Raw genomic sequence first — 17,423 nt, 5'->3', positions numbered from 1 at the left:
AATAAGAGTGGCGCGCAAGTTTGGGCAAAATGTAGAGTTTGAATTTTGAGTAGCTAGCGCCTCGGATTGTGAGTGTCGCGGCGGTGCGTCCCTGGATCTGGACCGAATGGGAGCCTGAAGCGAGCGAGATAGTTTGCCGCACGGGGGAAACGGGGAGCGAACAGCGTCTTACCAGGTCTGGATGTATGAAGCTCTCAGTGCTCCCGGAGTCGAAGAGGCATGGCGTTTTATACCCATTGATTTGGACCTCTGCCATCGAATTTCGCAAATGCTTCGGGCGTGATTGGTCCAGAGTGACTGCGCTGAGTTATGGGTAGACGGCGGCTCCATCAGCTGTGCTGGAGTGGCCCCGTGATGACTGCCTTCTTCATAGTCATACTCTTCCGATGAGTTGTCCGAGCGTGGAGATGCAGGTCGGGACCGTGGATCGCATGTGGCGGGCGGCGAGGAAGATGGCGTCCAAGATGGTGGCCCCCATGAGTCGCACGTGGCCAGCCGCGTGGTGGAGGTTTGCCAAGATGGCAGCCCCCATGGATCACACGTGGTGGGAGGGGGCGGAGTCGGGGCATAGGCCGCAGCCTTTCGGGGCCCCACAGGCCTGCGGGTGTGGGGAGCGATTACTTCGTGTCACTGGGGAGTTGGAAGCTGGGGCCCTTTTAGCGAGCCACACTCTTGCGTAGTGGCCTTTCCGCCCGCAGCTGTTGCAGGTCGAGTTGCGGGCCGGGCAGTGCTGCCGCGGGTGCTGATTCTGGCCGCAGAAATGGCAGGCTGGAGCAGCATAGTGGCTGGCTGGAGCAGCATAGTGGCTGGCTGGGGCAGCATGGTGGCTGGGCGGCCGCGTAGCACAAGCCTGGGGGAGTCGCTGGTCGGGGGCCCATGATTGGGTCGCGGGGTCCGCGGGGAACGAGTTAAGGCTGCGGAAGGAGACATCCATCGTGGTCACAGCTTCCACAGTTGTTTCTAAGTCTTGGGCCCCCTTTTCCAGCAGCCGTTGGCACACATAATTAGACCCGAGGCCCGCTACAAAAACGTCGCGTACAGTAAGTTCTCTGTGTTCAGCCGCGGTAACCGCTTGATAATTACAGTCATTTGACAAATTATTGAGTTCCCTTAGAAATTCGGCGAGTGATTCTGTAGGCCGCTGGCGGCGAGTCGTGAACACATGGCGTGCGTAAACTTCATTAATGGGCCTTACATATATCTTATCGAGTACCGCTAGCGCGACAGTATATGAACCGGCCGAGTTTAGTTGCGTAGAGATTCGATGGCTCACCCTCGCGTGCAGTAGACTTAGCTTCTGTTCCTCTGTCGTTTCGGCTGTGCTCGCTTCTGCCAGGTAGGCCTTAAAGCACCGCAGCCAGTGGTAGAAGATTTATTTTGCCTCTGCATCCTGCGGGTCGAGTTCCAGGCTTGAGGGCCGATTCCATGATCGATCTTGACTGTTCTTAAGTGGATTAAATTGATGGAACCATCAATTCACCAGACACGTGTTTTCCGATATGAATATAGGCTTTAATCCACTTGCTACAGAGCCAGCCTGTTACCCGTTGATGAACTCTCGGTGAACTGCAGGCTGACTCTGGACAAGGTTATTTATACAGCAGCACAAGGGGGAGGAGTCGTGGGCGGAGCCAAGGGTGGAGCCCTGTACAAGCTCCTGAGCATTCCCAGAGCTACTCCCCCTAGTGGTCGGATAACGCTACTGCGCTTACAAAGATACAGCGTGAATTACCATGTTATATTCACCACACCTACCATCTGGAGGTTCCCGTGCAAGTGACTCACCACCCTGACTTGGAAATGTATTGCCCGTTCCTTCACTGTCATTGTGTCAAAGTTCTGGAACTCTCTCTAACAGCACTGTGGGTGTACCTACACATTGGGAATAGTAGTGGTTCAAGAAGGCAACTCACCATCACCAAGGGCAACTAGGGATCTCCTAAATGAATTTTTTAAAACTCCAATTTAACTTCCCGTGGTATCCTCAGACGCATCTCATCTGGCCCTTGTAGTGATATCATGGTTGTGTTGTAATTAACCGACTTACCGGTAGCAGTCTCATTATATAAGTCAATGTTCGAGTCAGATGACTGCAGACTGATGAGGGAGCTGGAAGAGAGGTTGCTTGTGCATGTTCATATTGTTATTCATCAGTTGTTTTTTATATATTTGACCCACAGTTAATGTTCATAAATCGTTTATAATATAAATCAGGCCATCTGACAACAAGTCCTAGCACAGTATCAACTTTAACAGACACCCTATACAATACCACCTCCTTAATAATTTCAAACTCTTCCTGTGTCTGAATTCCCTACTACACCACCGCCACGTGCAACAGCATTAACCTTGGTAAAGACAGATATAAAGTATAAATTTAATACCTCAGTCGTGCCCACTGCCTCCATGTGTAAATCCCTATTTTGGTCCCTAATCTGACACCCTCTTTTATCAACCTTTCACCTTACGTGCCTATAGAAGTCGGTGTCTGTCTGTCTGTCTCTCTCCCTCGCCCTCTCCCTCTCTCTCTCTCTTTGCTTCTCTCTCTCGCTCTCTCTTTGCTTCTCGCTCTCTCTTTGCTTCTCTCTCTTTGCCTCTCTCTCTGCCTCTCTCTTTGTCTCTCTCTCTCTCTGCTTCTCCTAATTAATTCCCGTACCGGCCTCCACGAACAGGCGCCGGAATGTGGCAACTAGGGGCTTTTCACAGTAACTTCATTAAAGCCAACTTGTGACTATTATTATTATTAATTCCCCTCGGGGCCAAGTTCAGCCTGGTCCTTGGTTGTATTATTATCTGTCATCTCCTTTTTGGGACTCTTGCTCCACTACTTCATTCCATGATCATATCAGTCACCCTTGGCCAGTCATCATTCAGTCCTATCCACTACATGAATCCTGTTTCTATAAATTACATTGCTCAATGTTCATAATTTCAGGTCCTGCGTTGCAATAATGCTTGAAATACTACAGGTTGATCAACATATTCTTGAATGCAGCATTGACAGTTAACACAGGTGTTCAAGGATTCAGTTTCTTTCTGTTTCTCAGTCCAACTATTGCATCTTGCCTGAATGACTTTCACGTTTGTTTCCCACTCATTTATTGATTATTTTGTTTTTGTGATCTCTCAGCGTTAAGTAGGACAATGTTGCTAATCTGTCTTCAAAAAGCCCAGTTTCTTTGTTGTCATTGGATATTTCCTGAAGGACAAAGGATTTTTAAATCATTCATATCCTTTTTCTTGTGAAAACTACAAATGAGAGACTTTGAACTCATCCAACAGTTTAATTTTAAAACCACCACATTATTGCAAAAATCCAACCTCTTAAAAATGTAAGTCTTGCTGTGTTTGGTGCAGTAGAGTAATTACATTGCATTTTATAGTACAGCTAGCGTCCAACAAATCTATGCTGGTATTTATGCTCCACAGGAGCCTCTTCCACGCTCTTTTGTCTAACCCGATCAACATATTGTTCTTTCTTTATCCCTCATGTATTTAAACGCTGATCTGGACAGGCACTTGTAAATTTCTGGCTACAGGTTAGAAGCAACCAGTGTAAAACAGCAACCTTTCTTTGCAGTTTTGTCAAGTTGATATATTTTAATTAGATGCAACGGTATTAAAATCTTGCACACTTCATGTCCGCATACCTTAGCATCGTCAAAATTTTTTGGCACACTTTATATGTTGACATTTGTATGGGAACATTATCAACAGTTCAACAATTTGAAATACAGTATAACATGCCTGTCAGTTTAATGTAGTTGCAGACCTCTGGCCACTGGATGGCCCTTTCGCAGCCTGTTTTTTCTGCATGTTGGCAGGAAATCTGAGCATTCGCCACTTGACCCCGAAATGTTGTCACATGGAAAAACATTTTTTAAAAACAAAGCTTTTGAAGGCTTGCTTCAACTCCTTATTCCTGATTACAGCAGCTTTTTGTGGTTGTAAACCTTTTAAAACTGTTAAATGGCAGCTCTGCTGCTCATTGATAACTGTGGTTGCGGCCTCCTTACTCACTAAGTTTTGTTTTTCACTCTAATCACCACTTCTCAAGCCTCTAAATTTGATGATCCTGGTTTGGCAGTCACCGAGAGGTCGAGAAGAAACCATTGTGTATTTTGCAAATAAAGACTTGATCATTTTCGAGACTAAAAATTGTGGTCATTGGTAGTGATGTTCACACTACAGAAAGATTTTGGAATTAAAACACTGGTGGAAGTGAGAAAATTTAAAGGATATTACCAAAATTGAGAGAATGCCTCCATTAGGAAAGGTTGAATAGGCTGGGGCACTTGCGAAAGAAGAATAGAATAGAAGATTCAGAGGAGACCTGATCTACACTCATTTAAAATTATGGGGTACTGTTGAGTCAATGCGATGAACTATTTGCATACACAAGTGAATGTGGAACAAGGTGGCATGAATATAAGATCACAACTAACTGATCGAATTAAGAATTTAGGGGAAATCTGTGTTCTCATACTCATGCGAACATATACCTTGCAGATATGTGGGGTGGTTGTAATAGAGAGGATTGATGCATTGAAGACTAAGCTTGATGCATCCACAAGGGAGTAGGAAATTGTAATAAATAGTATGAGGTGAGGGGGAAGTGAAATGAGATAGTTGGAGTCGGAGAAGGCTTGTGTGGAGTACAAACACTTGCTTTGAACCAGGTAGACCACATTGCCTGATTGGGTAGAATCTATTGACACTTCTAGGAGTGCGAAATGAGTGGGCAACTTTATTGTGCAGGAAGTGATGTCAGCTTCCTGACGGTGGTAATTAAGTCGGTGGCGGCTTAAAGGTGGATTTTTGTTTCCGAAAGCAAGTGGCAGGAAGCTATTTTTAATGTATTAGCATGTCGGGCACAGCTGCTAGATTAAATTGTACCTTTGCGAAGTTGGCAGCAAATCTGAAACTCGTGCCTTCAGCTTCACAATTGATTACTTTGCCTGTTGCACGCCACCTTTAATCTTCCAGGTGGATTTGGAGTGAATAGGAGTACTTTTTGTATGGGGAACTTTGTTGGACCGGGGAGAGGAGGCCGAGTTGTTGCATTGAGCTCAGGTGGCAGCTGTCCAGGGAGGTCCCAGCATGGTTGTCTGTGGAAAGAAGCTGGATGACACAAGGTCAATCTGTACCGAAGGCAGGGCAGAGTTCAAAGATGACTGCGGGCAGCGCAATGGTGAGGCTAGGAGGGTTGAGGATAACCAAGGGTAGTTCAGGGCCGATAGAGGAATGGTTCAGGACGATATTTTGTTGGTCGCTGGTCGACGAGGCAGGAGGGGCGGCGGTCAGCTCTATCTTGATAGATAGTTGATCAAGATTAGTGAATGGCTGAGGGTGATAGAAGGGTGATGGAGTGGGGGGGAATAAATGTGATTGAGGGAAGGTCTAAAGTGAGATGGGAGGGTGCAGGGTGATGACTTGAAGCTCCAGGATCCACGTGTGGCAGGTGGGGAGGAAATGGCAACAGTTTGAGTTCAAAATCTTCTTCGCCAACATCAGAATGATGCTGCTGGCTTGAAAGCCTTAGATGCCTGTCTGGGTGTCATTTAAATATGGCACCCTAAACTTTGACTACCAGAAGGTAATGGCAGAGTTGGTGACTTTCTGCCCTCCCCTGCTGCACAGTTGGCTAGGTTCATTAGCTGTACATAGTTCAATTAACTGACCACCATGCAATTGCCTCCAAGCTGAATTTCGGCTCACCTCTGGTCCTGCCGTCAGGGCACTTACTGCTGCAGCAAAATACTGCCCTACCTCGCTATGAAACCTACAGCTCGCCACCACCTTCTCAAAGGCAATTAGGAATGTGCAATAAATTCTGGCCGAGTCAGTGACATGCACATGCTGTAAATTAATTTTTTTTAAAAAGAGTACCATCAGTAACTTTGTATCTATAGTGACAGTTCACCTTGCAAGAAATCAGCTGTCCAGTAGGGTCCTATCTGATCAGGAAGAAAATAACCGAAGCATAAAGAGAAGCTGGTTAAACATGCAAGGCAGACCGGAATAAAAATTATATTGATAGAACTAGGTGAAGAAGGTTGGGAGGAAGTGCATTAACAAAACCATGGAACAGTTGGCTATAGCCTGTTCTTTTGCCGTACATTCTGTGTGATAGGGAGAGATGCCTGTGCATTTTTATTGGATGGTTTCACGGTAGAAGCCTGGAATCAGATTATCTTGAGTAGAACAGTGCTTGGCACTGAAATAGGAGGTTTGAAAACAAATCTTGAAGAAAAAATCTTGAATATGCCTTTATACTTGGGTCAAATATTTTTGAAATACACTATTTATCAAAATGTTTGATAAATTCATGTTATTAAATTTGTATACTGTATAAAGCCTTATCTCAAATACTTTAATTGACCTTTATTTGCATTAGGTTATTCTATTAGCTGATAGTACAAGGACTAGGGAGCACAGATTTCACTTTTTGGGCAAGAGATATAGGGGGAAGGTGAAGAAATTTTTCAATGCAGCAAGTGATAATTATCTGGAACTCCCTATTTACATTGTAGTGATAATGGGGGTGATTAATGATTTCAAATTGAAATTAGATCTGCACTTAAGAAAAATAAAACTGAAAGGATATGATAGGGATAGAGCCAGGGAATGGGAATGATTGGATTGCTCTACAGAGAGCCAACATGGAGCCAGTGAGCTGAATGTTGACCTCTGTGCCATAATGACCCAATTCCCTATTATTCGGAATGTGATTTTAGCCATTAAAAAAAATATGGACAACAATGTGCATTATATATTGCACTGAACAACTTCCGGTTCCCTTTTATATTGCTCGTTTTAAGGCAGCAAAACACCCCAAAATGCTTCACAGCTAGTCAGACCCAAGGTGGAATAAAGACAATTAGGGGAGTTTGCTGAAGGCAATTGAAGATTTTTGCTTTTAATGAGATTTGAATATAGTAAATTGCAAGGCTTAAATGAGAGTTGAGTGGAAGAAATATGGGCCTTGTGCTATCATTAATTATGGAACAGAACGAGGTGAGAATATGCAGCAGACTTGAATTCTAAGACTAAAAAGGTGCAAGCAGGAATGTTCAGTTGGAGGTAATGCGAGAAGTAGTTTGGAGGAATTTGCAAAGGAGGGAATTAGGATTTGATGGAGGATGGAACACCATTGATGGTTAATGAACGGGGCTTTGCATAGATGTATAGTGGAGGGCAACGTTTTGCATGATTTTGAGTTTGTGTAGGGTTGATGCTTAATTGAGTTCAGTACTTAAAATTCTAAGGAGGCCACCAATGTGTTGAAGAGCTTTAAAATGTCCTTTTAAAATTGTAGCTGTTAGTTGGACAAAATAATATCAAGGATCTGAGTGATTATTTAGATCAGTCCAATTGGAGAGAGTTTCAGATCAAAGTAATTGTTTTCCTTTTCTTAAATCTTTTACATCCTTCCTAAACACTCTTGGAGATCTTTAATGGTATTTTGATGCTGCATTTTTAATATCTTCCTCCCCACCCAACCTATTTTTCAGGTACTGCCGAAAATATCATTTTCATTTAGTTTAGAGCAAATTCATGACACCACACACCTAGATTATAGTACTGTAGGCTACAATTACGCCTTAACCTGAATGGAGGATGATGAATGGTTAGAATAATTCGATCAGTGTCTGAATTGAAAAGGTGCAATGAACAATTGTTTAAACACCTTGTCCATCTGTTCAGAAAATACATTATTCAGTTGCTGAATTCATTGCTGTTTTGTTGGATTAGTCTCTGGTCATTTTCAGAATGGCCAGTCCTATGGGGGACAGTTGAACACTTGTGGGAAATTACTTTTTTATTCAGAATATGCATGGAATTATAATAACTTTTGAGATAGATTTGGGCCAAGAACCTCCTTTTTGCTGAATCAGTCTTAAATGGATCTTGCTTGTCCCCATCTATATTTGTGGCAATACTATTTTTGGCAGTGCAGTATTAAAATAACCATTCAAATTTCTTGGTCTCCATACTAAGGATGTTTCCTCTGCTTAAATTTTGCAAAACATACCGAAGCGCATTGTTTCCCTAAACTTTTAGGAAAACAGTAATAAAGCTGGTCTGGCTGAGTGAGAGCTGCTCATAACTTGGCAAATGATCGCTAAGCTAAATGGCTGAACAGGGGCCAGTACGCTAAATCTGGAAGCCTTAAACCACCTGTGTTCATTCTAAGTGATGAGGAAATTTTGAATAACTGTGCTGCATATCCATATATGAATACTTGTGTAATTACATCTGAGAATTGATTTTAATTTAATTCCAGACACTTTGCCTCATTCTATTCTAAAAATAAGTAATTTTTGTGGAAAAGCATGTAATTGTGGCTGAAAGTAGTTTACAACACAAAGTACTAGGTGTGTGAATAGGGCTGAGCTAGTCTTTTTAAATTAAAAGTACATGTTAAAGTTATTGCAAATTTATCTTTCCAATTATGCATCTTGAAATTAAGTATATCTGAACTTTTTCTGTGCTTTATTAAAAAACGTTACTGAGTAATTTTCAATTATTAACACATTTGATTTTGTTTTCGTATCTTTTGGAGAAATGTTGCAGATGGTTGTCTGTAATTTTCCCCTTGAGCCCCTCCCACCGCTATTCAATGAGATGAGGACTGACCCGCCTTTGCTCCATACTCTTCAATGCTTTTGGATAAAAATACAAAAATAAAAACACAACAGTCTCCGATTTATAATTAACAAATGATCAGGCATCAGTTGAAGCATGTTCCAAACTTCTATCATCATTTGTGTCCTGATTGTTTCCTAATTTCACTCCTGAGGTCCAGTTCTAGTTTTTCAGATGATGTGTCCTAACCCTGGACTTTCCAACCAGTAGCAATGTCTTCACCTATATCTACCTTCCCCTTATCATAAATGTTGGTCAAATTGGCCTATAACCGCCTAACTTTCAGTGACTACAGCCCTAATTTGTCTGGTCTCTCCTCGTAATTAACCCTTGGGAGGCATTGTATCATTCTGGTAAATCCCTGCAGCATTCCTTCCTAAGATATGGTGCCTGGAACTGCCCACTGTACTCTAGATGTCGTCGATGCAGGTCTGGTGTAGCTGAAACATGACTTCTACTCCAGGCCTGCAATATTTTAACTCTTTGATTATTTCCTGCACCCATTTTGACGAGTCACAGTTTAGCTCATTGACTTATTCTATCAATATTACGTGTAATTTTATGCTTTACTCTACACTTCTCACAATGTTACTTATCTTTGAGTCATTGGCAAATTTGGTAACTTTTCTATTCATTATTATTATGAACTCATTTGTTAATATGGTAAATAGTTGATCCCCCAGCATGCAACTTTATAGGACATCGCTAGTCACATAATGACAATTGGAGTACTTGCTTTTTAACCCATGTCACCAATCTGCTGTCTTGGTGTCCACTTACTTAACCTGTCAGTCTCTTTGCTGACCTACTGTGTCGTCCTCACAGCATACATTTCGATCTAACTTTATACCATCAGCAAACTGAGTCAGAGTAACGTATCCAAGGCATTAATATAGATTGTAATAGCTTGAGGCCCTGGAACTTACCTTCGTGGCACTCGACTAGTGACAGCCTGCCAATTTGGAAATGCCCCATTTATGCCTACTGTGTTTCTTGTTGATTAACCAGTCTTTTGACCATGCTAGTAGCTTATCCCTTCGCTCTCTCTCACCCTTGCCTTCTCTCTCACTCGCTCGCGCCCTCTCTCACTCGCTCGCGCCCTCTTTCACTTGCTCGCGCCCTCTTTCACTTGCTCGCGCCCTCTCTCACTCGCTCGCGCCCTTTCTCTCACTCGCTCGTGCGCTCTCTCACTCGCTCGCGCCCTCTCTCACTCGCTCGCGCCCTCTCTCTCACTCGCTTGCGCCCTCTCTCTCACTCGCTTGCGCCCTCTCTCTTGCTCGCGCCCTCTCTCTCACTCGCTTGCGCCCTGTCTCACTCGCTCGCGCCCTCTCTCACTTGCTCGCCCTCTCTCACTCGCTAGCCACCTCTTGCTCGCTCGCCCCCTCTCTCTCGCTCGCCCCCCTCTCTCTCTCGCTCGCCCCCCTCTCTCTCTCGCTCGCCCCCCTCTCTCTCTCGCTCGCCCCCCTCTCTCTCGCTCGCCCGCCCCCCTCTCTCTCGCTCGCCCGCCCCCCTCTCTCTCGCTCGCCCGCCCCCCTCTCTCTCGCTCGCCCGCCCCCCTCTCTCTCGCTCGCTCACCCCCCTCTCTCTCGCTCGCCCGCCCCCTCTCGCTCGCTCGCTCCCTCTCTCTCGCTCGCTCGCCCCCTCTCTCTCGCTCGCCCCCTCTCTCTCGCTCGCCACCTCTCTCTCGCTCGCCCCCTCTCTCTCGCTCGCCCCCTCTCTCTCGCTCGCCCCCTCTCTCTCGCTCGCCCCCTCTCTCTCGCTCGCCCCCTCTCTCTCGCTCGCCCCCTCTCTCTCGCTCGCCCCCTCTCTCTCGCTCGCCCCCTCTCTCTCGCTCGCCCCCTCTCTCTCGCTCGTCCCCTCTCTCTCGCTCGTCCCCTCTCTCTCGCTCATCGCCCCCTCTCTCTCGCTCATCGCCCCCTCTCTCTCGCTCATCGCCCCCTCTCTCTCGCTCATCGCCCCCTCTCACTCGCTCATCGCCCCCTCTCTCTCGCTCGCCCGCCCCCTCTCTCTCGCTCGCCCGCCCCCTCTCTCTCGCTCGCCAGCCCCCTCTCTCTCGCTCGCCCGCCCCCTCTCTCTCGCTCGCCCGCCCCCTCTCTCTCGCTCGCCCGCCCCCTCTCTCTCGCTCGCCCGCCCCCTCTCTCTCGCTCGCACGCCACCCTCTCTCGCTCGCCCGCCCCCCTCTCTCGCTCGCCCGCCCCCTCTCTCTCGCTCGCCCGCCCCCCTCTCTCCGCTCGCCCGCCCCCTCTCTCTCGCTCGCCCGCCCCCCTCTCTCTCGCTCGCCCGCCCCCTCTCTCTCGCTCGCCCGCCCCCTCTCTCTCGCTCGCCCGCCCCCCTCTCTCTCGCTCGCCCGCCCCCTCTCTCTCGCTCGCCCGCCCCCTCTCTCTCGCTCGCCCGCCCCCTCTCTCTCGCTCGCCCGCCCCCCTCTCTCTCGCTCGCCCGCCCCCTCTCTCTCGCTCGCCCGCCCCCTCTCTCTCGCTCGCCCGCCCCCTCTCTCTCGCTCGCCCGCCCCCTCTCTCTCGGCTCGCCCGCCCCCTCTCTCTCGCTCGCCCGCCCCCTCTCTCTCGCTCGCCCGCCCCCCTCTCTCTCGCTCGCCCGCCCCCTCTCTCTCGCTCGCCCGCACCCCTCTCTCTCGCTCGCCCGCACCCTCTCTCTAGCCGCCGCCCCCTCTCTCTCGCTCGCCCGCCCCCTCCTCTCCGCTCGCCCGCCCCCTCTCTCTCGCTCGGCCCCGCCCCCTCTCTCTCGCTTCGCCCGCCCCCCTCTTCTCTCGCTCGCCCGCCCCCTCTCTCTCGCATCGCCCGCCCCCTCTCTCGCGATCGCCCGCCCCCATCTCTCTCGCCGCCCGGCACCCTCTCTCTCGCTCGCCCGCCCCTCTCTCTTTCTCTCTCTCGCCCGCGCCCCCTCTCTCTCTCTCGCCCACGCCCTCTCTCTTCTCGCTCGCCCGCCCCACCTCTTCTCTCGCTCGCCCGCCCCCCCTCTCTCTCTCGCATCGACCGCCCCCCTCTCTTCTCGCTCGCCCGCCCCCTCTCTCTCAGCTCGCCCTGCCCCCCCTCCTCTCCGTCCGCCCGACCGCTCTCTCTCGCTCGCCCGCCCCCTCTCTCTACGCTCGCCCGCCCACCCCTCTCTCGCGCTTCGCTCCCGCCCCCCTCTCTCTCGGCTCGCCCGCCCCCTCTCTCTCGCTCGCCCGCCCCCCTCTCTCTCGCTCGCCCCCCCCCCTCTCTCTCGCTCGCCCCCCCCCTCTCTCTCGCTCGCCCCCCCCCTCTCTCTCGCTCGCCCCCCCCCTCTCTCTCGCTCGCCCGCCCCCTCTCTCTCGCTCGCCCCCTCTCTCTCGCTCGCCCCCTCTCGCTCGCCCCCTCTCCCCCCCTCTCTCGCTCGCCCCCTCTCCCCCCTCTCGCTCGCTCGCCCCCTCTCCCCCTCTCGCTCGCTCGCCTCCTCTCCCCCTCTCGCTCGCTCGCCCCCTCTCCCCCTCTCGCTCGCTCGCCCCCTCTCCCCCTCTCGCTCGCTCGCCCCCTCTCCCCCTCTCCCCCTCTCGCCCGCTCTCCCCTCTCCCCCTCTCGCTCGCTCTCCCCCTCTCGCTCGCTCGCCCCCTCTCTCGCTCTTTCTACCCACCGCATTTCTGATTCTGGTATGGTGGAACATTTAAGTGTTCATTGATAGCACATAATTGTGTACAAATATATGTACATGCAGGATTTCTTTTATTAGTTCATGGGATATGGCCAGCATTTATTGCCCATCCCTGAGAGCGCCAATATTCAGCCACATTGCTGTGGGTCTGGAGTCACGTGGACCAGACCAGGTAAGGATGCAAGGTTTCCTCCCCTCAAGGACATTAATGAATCAGATGGGCTTTTACAACAATCGGCAGTGGCTTCGTTATTAGACTTTTAATTCCAGCTTTTATTGAATTCAAATTCCACCAACTGCCCTGGTGGGATCAGAACCCAGCTTCCCATAGCATTATCCTGGGTCGCTGGATTAATAGTCCATTGACAGTACCACTAGGCCAATGCATCCCTATATAGCCCAAGCTATGAGTCAAGTCCATGCTTGATTTTCCACAGGTTTTTGTCCAGTCTGCAAATGATTCTAGTCTCTGGTCATGTGTTTCTTTTTTCACTCTGGTACTATTTCCCGTTCCCTTTCTATGCCAGATATCCTTGTAATACAAAAACAGTGGAACAGGTGCCAGCAATATGGATTTTTCAAGGATGCAGGGTTATAGTTTTGAAGAGGCTTGAAAAATTAGAGCTTGTTTTACTCTACCTGGGAGTTAATTGGGGTTTTAGTGGAGGTTTTGAAGATTACAAAGGGTTCAGATGAGGTAATAACACTCAATTGTTTGTATTTAGTGAATAGGATGGTAATAAGGACATGGGTTCAAGCTCATCACACAAAGAATTGAAGGGAAGTTTAGAAAATAGAGGTGGGCTATACACATTCTAATCATCTCTATGTGAACAGAATTCTTTGCCGCAAGCCATTGTTGCGTTTTCCTAAAGTCATAGCAAGTCTCACTGCAAACTTTTGTGGCAAAAGCAGATCTTTATTTTGTTCCCTAGACTCCAGCTCATATCTCCATATACTGAGCACAAAAATGAATCCATCATCGGCACCTGGACTACCTTGGCTGTGTCCCACTTTCCATCCGGTAGCATTCATTAGCTCCTAATTATTGTTTCCTGCCCATTAACTTTCTACCATGCTGCTGCATTTTCCCTTTTGTAATGCTGAATTTTTGTAACCAGTCTCCCACGGGGCACACTACACCTGTCTTCAAACAAATCTGACTGGGGCATGTCTGTGACTGGGGTATGCTTGCCACATACCTTTAATTCAAATCTGCCCAAGAACAGCAGGGGCTAAGGAACCATGTTAATAAAAGCAAAAAATGCTGGAAATACTGAGCCAATCTAGCAGCATCTGTGGAGAGATGTTTCATGTCTGTGACCTTTCATTAGATCTGAAAATATTAGTGTTGGAACAAATGTTAAGCAAATACAGAGAAAAGCAAAGGTGGGGGGGGGGGGGGGGGGGGGGGGGGGTGCGAAGAACCAGGGAGAATGTCTGTGATATTGAAGACAGGAGTGATTTAAAAGCAGTAGGAATAATAATGCATGGGCAAAATAATTCTCCTCATTTCAGTCTTAAAAGGCAAACCACATTTCCTAAACTATATCCCCCAGTTATAGTCTTCGCCCACAAGAGGAAACACCCATATCAGCCCTTCAAGTTGGGATTTTATGTTTTCGTAAGATTACCTCTTTTATTCTTAACTCCATTGGGTGGATGGAAGCCCAACCTGTTCAACCTTCATAAGCCCTTCATCCCAGGAATGAGGAATGAGCCAAATGAACCATTCAAATAAAAGAGACCAAAACTGTACATGGTACTCCAGATGTGGTCTCACCAAGGCCCTGTACAGCTTCAGTAAAGCTTCCCTACTTGTATTCCATGTCCCTTGCAATAAGCGCCAACATTCCATTTGTCTTCCTAATCACTTGCTGCACCCAAATTCATCTGTACTTCCCAGTTCTGCAATGTCTCACAGTAATCTCAGGAAAATCCAGAATTCTGCTTCATCTATATTTGTTTTAATTGATTTAAAATCTGATGGATTTTCTGGGGGTATAATAAATATAGTATTTTGCCCACAAACTTCTGGCATGTGCAAGCTCCAGTTTTGAAGCTAAGGCAAGTCGTGAATAAGAACAATCTTTTTATTGTCACAAGTAGGCTTACATTAACACTGCAATGAAGTTACTGTGAAAAACCTCTAGTTGCCACATTCCGGCACCCACACAGAATTCTCAACTGGTACGGGAATTGAACCCATTAATTTGAAATTCTAGAAAAAAAGAACCACAAAAATGTGAATATCCTTTCAAATTATTTTACTTGCTATCAAATATGTGGTTTACCTTTATCTTTGACAGTGCCAGAACCTACCAAGACCAATCAAAGCCAGCCACAGCCTGCCAATTCCTGCAACAGCACTTCCACTACCACTATAACCAACAGCAGTGGAAGCAATGGCAAACGAGCTTCTACCAATTGTCAGCAACAGGCCTTGTCCCGTTACCCACCTCGTGAAGTGCCACCACGCTTCCGGCATCAAGAACAGAAGCAGCTATTGAAAAGGGGTCAGCCACTGCCACCTGGGACTGCCATCAGCAATAGTTTAGCACAAGGTACAGGGCAAGTGGCAGCAAGCTCTTCTCAACACAGCATTCAACAGACATCAGGCGGACAACAGCAACTCCAACATCCTAGCAAAGGACAAACTGGTAAGAGTGCTTGTCAAACTGCAAATGAAAGAATAATTAAATAATATGAGTTACATTGAAGTTGACTCTTTTAGGTATTGCTGAAAAGAGTGATATGCCGTCAAAGCTTTTTACCTTGCATTCATCAGGGCAGACAATTCCGTTTCAATTGGGAACAACAATTTATACTGCATGAGAAAGCTAGAAGCTACATATATTCATAGGATGGTACCTGTGCCCTTCCAGGGTCTAGACATTTTTTTGGAATAAACAGACATGGGGAACTACCCCCAAATGCATTTGTCATGGCAACATCTCAGCCAATCAGCATCCTTTTCTCATGCAATAAAAATTGTTGCATTTGAAATTTAGCATTCTTCCGTTTCTACTGATAAGTGCAAGATGAAAAGCTTCAGCAGACTTGTCTTTTTTCATCAGTACTCGAGCTCTGTACTAGTAAGGGACCACCTTTTAGCTGTTGATTTTGTGGATAGTATTTGTTCACACTATTTAAACATACATTTAAAGATCTGTTCTTGAATTCTGAGTGTGTTGTGTGTGGAACACTGCATCTTGAATAGTGGTTAAAATGCATGAGATTAAAAAATATTAGTAATTACTTGTGATTGCATCTATACTCTCGGTGGCGGGGGGGAGAAATCAGGCTGAAAATTCACAAAATTCTTCAATTTATATTAGTTGAATGGTTTATTAAGTTTACAGCTTTGACATTCATGGTGGATCAAGTCTGAACACCTATAGAGGTTCTGTTTCAATACAATAAGATCAGCTTTCATATGCAAAACTTAAATCTTTGAATGATTCTTTCTCCTGTATCTTCCTTCCCTGGAGGAAGATCGGACATTCATGAGTGATTTTCTTCTGACATTTGAATGTTCAGTAAAATGGGCCTTCTGAATAACGAGGTTCAACATCGAAAAGTTATACAATGTTGTCAAACGCAAGGATTTTCATTTTTGTAGTTTTTAGTAGCGCAGAAGTTCTGTCTAATGTTGGATTGGGATAAATGGGTCATTTTCAGGTTGGCAATCTGTTAATCATGGTGTACCACAGTACTTGGCCCTCAAATATGACTTGGATGAAAGGACCAAACTGTATTGTAAATTTGTTAATTATACAAAGGTGGGAAAGCAAGTTGCGAGGGGGATGTATTGAGCTTGACGAGGGGTATAGATGGGGACAGAAAATTGGCAGATACTATATAATGTGGGAAAAAGAAAGGTTGTCCACTTTGACAGGAAGAATAGAAAAGCAGAATTTTAAATAGTGAGACTACAGCATGGTGCAGTGCAGAACAATTTGGGTGCCCTGTGCACACATAACAAAAAGTTAGCATGCTGGCACAAGTAATTAGGAAGGCAAATAGATTGTTGGCCATTATTGCAAGGGGGCTGGTGAATCAAAGTAAGGAAATCTATAACTACAGAGAATTGGCAAGACTGCGCCTGAAGTACTGTGTACAGTTCTGGTCTCCTTAAGGAGGGATATACCTGCATCGTAGCCGTCAGAGAAGGTTCACGAGGCTGGCTCCTGGAGGCTTGTCTTATGAGGAAAGGTTGAGCAGGTTAGGCCTAAACTCATTGGAGTTCATAAGAATCAGAGATTACCTTGTTGAGGTATTTACACAGTAGATGCTGAAAGTAACTAGGGGGCACTGGATCTCTAGGAACCCTTGTTTTACCTCTTCAAATAAGACACGATAGTCCAGTTGGTTGGAGGTGTTGAAAATACAACTTTATTGCTAATTATTCACTTTAATACACTTGCATACGAACTGAACTAAAAACGTAGAAACAAAAATCAAACAATTCATGAGCTGGTCAAATACATGGCAAGAAAAGCATCAAACATAAAAGCATAAAGAAATCACTTTAAAATAAACGAATAGGATGATTCAAGAATTCAGGAAGGCAAAATTTCATGAACGAGATCTCAGCCACAAGGTCTTACTTTAGGGGAATCCTTATCTATGGTCTAATCCCTCACTTACTGTCGGTGGTCTCTAATTCTCAGCTGACACCTGCTGATTTGTTCAAATAGATGTCTATTATTTAGAGGATGATTTATTAATCCAACATTGGCCATTACTTGATTCAGTGTCTACATACACAGGCTCATGAGAATAGGTTTCTCACACCACTTCTGGCCATAGAGCTTGCTGCAACTAATTAGTTGATTCATTCTTATTGCTAAATGCATTGAAATACAATACTCTATTCATATGAAACATTTACTGAAACAATGTCTAAGTTTCCACAGACAAGACAAGTTCAATAGTTGATCCATTATCTGAAACAATGACTATTTTCAATGCCAAGGCATTTAAAATAATTTCACTCTTTAGCTGTGCTTTCAATTAGCATCTAAAACCATGAATAAATCAATGAATCAATAATCTTATCAGTTGCCCATTTAAGACAGGTGAAGAGGAATTTCTTCTCTTGAAGGTAGTTTGCGCTTGGAATTCTCTTCCACAGAGGCTGGGTTGTT

At 46.4% G+C, this 17,423-nt stretch overlaps 1 pseudogene; it reads left to right on the top strand.

Annotated features, from left to right (window-relative positions):
- The window catches only part of LOC119952894, a 163,686-nt pseudogene that overhangs the window by 40,164 nt on the left and 106,099 nt on the right, over nt 1–17,423 (top strand).

Source organism: Scyliorhinus canicula, chromosome 18, assembly GCF_902713615.1.
Source record: "Scyliorhinus canicula chromosome 18, sScyCan1.1, whole genome shotgun sequence".
NCBI classification, from domain to species: Eukaryota; Metazoa; Chordata; class Chondrichthyes; order Carcharhiniformes; family Scyliorhinidae; genus Scyliorhinus; species Scyliorhinus canicula.
This window is presented reverse-complemented; position numbering and strand designations above follow the sequence as displayed.